Source organism: Eucalyptus grandis, chromosome 3, assembly GCF_016545825.1.
Source record: "Eucalyptus grandis isolate ANBG69807.140 chromosome 3, ASM1654582v1, whole genome shotgun sequence".
NCBI lineage: Eukaryota > Viridiplantae > Streptophyta > Magnoliopsida > Myrtales > Myrtaceae > Eucalyptus > Eucalyptus grandis.
Window position 1 is genome coordinate 44,593,293 of NC_052614.1, and position 5,204 is coordinate 44,598,496.

The 5,204-nt window shown below is 42.9% G+C and overlaps 1 long non-coding RNA gene across 1 annotated transcript; it reads right to left on the bottom strand.

Annotated features, from left to right (window-relative positions):
• Nucleotides 1–2,494: 2,494 nt before the first annotated feature.
• On the bottom strand, nt 2,495–5,204 carry LOC104436702. Its single transcript, XR_005548965.1, has 5 exons — nt 4,858–5,204; nt 4,681–4,763; nt 4,085–4,257; nt 3,280–3,347; nt 2,495–3,159 (listed from the first exon to the last, which is right to left on the bottom strand). It is a non-coding gene; the product is annotated as an uncharacterized LOC104436702 (long non-coding RNA).

A 5,204-nucleotide genomic window follows, 5' to 3' on the forward strand; every position in this document is an offset into this window, starting at 1 on the left:
GGACGCATGAGGGGCTGGATCGAGCCAAATTTGGCCTTGGCCCAACCCGGTCCTCCTCTTTTCCCCTCACTCTTGTGCGCGCGGCTCAACCTAGTCTCCCTGTCCTTTTTGCTCGGCCCACGCTCCTCTCCTTCCTCCGCTGCCCATCTTCGCAAGAAACTCGAGAAGGAGAAAAAGGGGAGGGAGGAAAGGAGAGAGAGCAAGAGTGAGAGCAAGGAGAGAGAAAGGGAGCTCGAGAAGGAGAAAAAGGGGAGAGAGGAAAGGAGAGAGAGAGAGAGCAGGAGCTAGAGTGAGAGAAAAAGAGAGAGAGTTGGAGAAGACTCGTCATTGTTGTTTCTGCCGTCGCCATTGCCCGACCAACCGCGACCGCCACTGTCTCCCTAAAATCGAGATCTAAAGCAAAGGTGCCGGTGTGAAGAAGTAACACAACAGAAGAGAAGAGAGAAAAGGAACAAAGGGGAGGAGGGTAGCAGCGGCATTGCTTGACACCGTCCGAACCACTGCCCTCCTTACCGCCTCAACCTGACGCCGTCCAAGCCACCGTGGCCGACCCTTGCACTCATCGCCTTTGTCTTAGCCAGATCGCGCCGGCCCGTGACTCGCCTACCGCTTGCCCAATGCTGTTCGAGCCGCTCCTCTACTAGAAGCCACCGCGCTTGAGTGCTGCTCACCTTTGCCCGCGACGCTTGACGCTTCGGCTTGCCTTCTACACAGTCGCCGCCCATCCTCGTAGACCCCGATGTCGTCGTTGCCGCCCACTATGTTGCCGCCGCCACCCGCCGCGTCGTCATCGTCGTCAAGCTCGTCACTGCAGTCATTAGCACTACCAAGAAACCCTAGGGTTTTGGCTAAGAACCAGGTCAGGCATGGATCTCAATCTAGTAGGGTTTTCGTCCACATGGACCTATCACGATGGGCCATCTGATTTTGGGCTTTAGTTGGGTCTAGCTGGTTTAGGTTGCGGGCCTACGTGGGTCTATTTTCTGCGTGGGGGGAAGTGGAGATTGGGCCCATTGGTGGGCCCAATCCAGCTGCACCATGGCCCAACCAAGGCTAGTCGGGCATGGGCCTTATGGCCCCCAAGCGGGTCGGACCCGAACGGGTTTGACTCGATTCGCCCCAACCGAGTCAGACTCGGGTCAGACCGGACTCGACTTGGCAGGAAAAAAAAAAAATATATATATATATTTAAATTTACAAAATAATTTTTAAAAATTGAAAATTAAAAAATGGAGGGTTTCGTTAGGAATTGCCATGTCTTGCCTTTTTAGTGTAATTATGCCTTTATTTGCTCGTATTTTGATTATATTGTATGTTTAATTTGCATATATAATTATGTTTAATTACACGTGTTTAATTTTACTGCAATTAGGATCTTGATAGCTATGATTATTATTTTAATGACTGTGCACTCGTATGATTACCTCACATGTTATTAGATAGATGTAAAATTAATCCAAAATGTCTAACAAAAATCATTTCTTTTAAAATGAACAAGATTAGTATTGAAATAATGTTAATTGGTTAATTAGTGTAATCAAGTCCCCGAAACTAAATTCTCTAGTTGCGTAGGAAGTGAGGTATACTCGCATACCTCACTTGGTTTCTAGCCGACCTCAATAGGCTAGTGGCGACTCCTTTTTGTGAAATTCCTAAAAAAAAATATTCCAATATCATGCGGGATATGGGCTTAGGAGAGCTCGCGCCTAATCATGAGCCTTAGGGTCGTTTTTTTAGACAATACCCCTAAACCTATTCCCTGCCCCCGAGGGGTAGGTCGCGACAAGCTGTTTAGTTTGGCTTTTGGAATATGATACTCAACTTTTTACTGGTACCTCTAAATGTTAGATGGGTGACTTCTTTCACACAAAACGCCCAAAATCTTTAAAAGAAAAAAGAAAAAGATAGACAATTCCAAAGCTCGTGGCATAAATTGTACTCAGGCACAACTCAAAAGATAGTCCATTCTTTCATTTCTTGGTCTGTTGTGACGTTGCAAAACTTTGGTCAATATGCTATGAGCTTTTGCATTCAAAATGCAACACCAATAAACATATCCAAACAGAAGGGTCATAAATTATACTTCGACTCATCTCCCTTTACACGTACACGTTGTTAGGACAAGCTAATTTGTCTAGACTTGTCAAAGATATGCTCTAGCAACTGATGACATTTCATACATGCATTCCCTCTTATCCTTTTGGAACATAGCAAAATATTTTAACATATATAAGAGGATATTGAGCCATGACAAGCATGTGTTGCTTATCATGCAGCGACAAGCCACCATCCCACACCAATTTGTTGGCGAATGCAGCTTCTGTGGTTCCTGAATTAGTTTCACTGTGAACATTATATTGACTGGTGACTTAAGAGTTCATAACGCATCCACTTCAAAGATGAGAACTAAGAAATTATAGAGGCAGTTCTTTGTAAACAATTTTTCTATATCAACCATCAGTAATTCAAACAAAAATTATATCTTTCTCCCAAGTCCCAACATTCTACGTGTTTAGAACACTGCATTCAATAAACACAGCCCTGAAAATATAAGGGAGGAATTGTACTTTATGCGACAATGTATAAGGGAGGAGCATATGAGGATGAATTCCTTTTATTTGGCTGGAGAAGCTAGTGAGCCATCATACGTTGCTCCTCAAAAGTGGGGTCGGTTTAGGCAAGCCAACAAAAGATGACAGAGCACCGGTTGGTGACAGTCATGCAACTTCTTTAAATCAGTTTGTGGAGTCACGGCTGTAGTACTGGTCCAGCGTCTTTGCTAGTATACAGTGAAGCAGCTTGCGAGAGAATATATAAAGCAAAGTCCATGCCAAGTCAGGAGACTGATTAATATTGCATGTGTTGTAGGCTCCCTACACAAATTTCCTCTTGAACTTTTCAAGGAACTCCAGATAAAACTGAAATATCACGAAAAGAGAATCACGTATAATTACTTAGAATATCAAGTGGAAGACAAACGATAGGAAGAGGAGGAGAAAATTGAATTAGGAGAATCCCAATGGTTTGCATGAGAGAGAGAGAGAGAGAGAGAGAGAGAGAGAGAGAGAGAGAGGCCAAATCCTCAGAAGATAGAGCTTCTTCTCCAATCACGGCTTTCATAGCTTGAACATCTTTCCCAATTGCATAATTTGTGTATAGCTGCAGAAAAACTAGTAATAGTTTAATACCAATTACCAGCATTTCAATAAAGACTAAACTTATGACCAAATAAATAAATAAATAAATGAAGACTAAACTATCTATTTCACAAGAAAATACCTGGGATGACCTCTGTGTCATTTCCTCGCCTATTGCACTCGGCAAGGTAAAGGGTACAGATCAAACACCTGAAGTAAATCCAAAGGGAATTGGGAAGTTTTAAATGTAGTAAAAAATATCTTACTTTCATCAGTCGCAAGAGTGATGGAAGCACATTGATGGGAGTATATGTCTGTTTCAGAAAAGATATAATGTATAAACAATGAATTTATAAGTAGATAAGCCTTCATTATAAAGCTAAGCACCCTTTGGTATAGTCAGAAGGATTATATTTCCAGCCATACAACCAGAGTATTTAGCGAAGTAAGAAATGAAGTGATCCATCACATAAGCAGTAAATGTCATGGAACATAATACGGTCCAACTATGTTTGCCACTAAACTGGCTCATTATTTTCTCGTATAATAGAAGCATATAAACCACCTCATAATATGGTTGCTTCCATGCACCAAAGTACGTATCTCTTTAGGTGTACAAACGCTGTATACCACTCTATGGGACAACAACGATGCATTCGAGTCAGCAATTCAGAACAAAACACGGTACGAGAAGTCAAGTGATACGAGTATTTTCTTTTGCCAATGCAGACAATGGCACTGAGGTGAGTTCTCCACGTCCTATCGTTTGAGCCCAACTAAGCTGCCGATTGTGAAGTTGTCTATCGATATATATCTGCCCTAATATAACCAGTAAGATCTGGAGTCAGGTGCGTAATATCTAATGAATAAACAATGAATTATAGACATCTCATCAGCATAACAAGAATAAACTATATTAGGTGTGGAGAATTGACTGGATTGCTGACCTTGTGTAAGCATTAAACCCAACATCATTAGGCATAGTCAAAATAGGAATTTGAGTGATGGAGCCTTTTCGCCCTTCAGTAAGCTCAGCACGCTTGTAAATCGTTGCCGTATCAGCGAACATGCGCCCAGGATACCCACGCCTTCTAGGAACTTCCTCCAATGTAGTTGATACCTACAGGCAGATGACAGCTCAAAATTACCAGTCAGAAATTGTAAAGGGCTAATAATTCTTTGACCCTAGACTGATTGCAAGTTTAGCTGCAGTTTTCCAATGCTTCAGGAGAAACCAGAGAAGCAACGGCTTGCCTCATTAATGAACAATTAATAGCAAGACTAACTCTCATTATATGGTCATTATGGCAACTTTTTTTCAGGTTATTCTTACCTCACCAAGGGCATCTGCATACGAAGACTAAAACATGCTTCCCATATTCATAAGCCAGATACTCAGTAGTTGTAAGGGCAATTCGTGGAGTGATGATGCGTTCAGTAGTTGGATCATTGGCCCGAACAAAAGAGCAAACATGTATGAAGCATGAGCAGATGACTAGAATGCCAAGAGAAAAGCCTCATTTGCTAGTAAGGCATAGCATACCATCTGAAACCTTGGGAAAACGAGGCGACAAACCTGCGCTTCGCCTATTCAGCACAATGAACTGAAACCTCGGCTAAGTATTCCTATTCAAAGTGTCACAGATGGAGATCATCAAACACGACAGTCAAGAAAATTATTTCGTGAAGCAGAAGATTACAACTTTCAAACAACAGCTACCTCTCAACAACAAACAAAGATCCTTCGACATCATTGCGACTCTGCAATCACCCCACACAACTTTCTCATTCTCAATGTAACAAAGCAGCCAGAAAACAGAAAGAGAAACAACCGAGTGTCGTGAAAAACCTTCCCCGAGTTCATCACAATCCGAAGCAAACCAAGCGGTTGCGGAAGCAGTGGCGGAGAAAAAGCAAAGGGCAGAGTGACCAGGAGAGATTCTCGGGAAGGAACCGGCGTTGGTGGATGCCGAGGAAGCGTGTCAGAAGTAGATGAGGAAAAGGTGGCGGCGGTGTGGTGGTTCGTCGGACGGCGGGCTGCCGTCAGAGAGAACAAAGAGCAGAGGA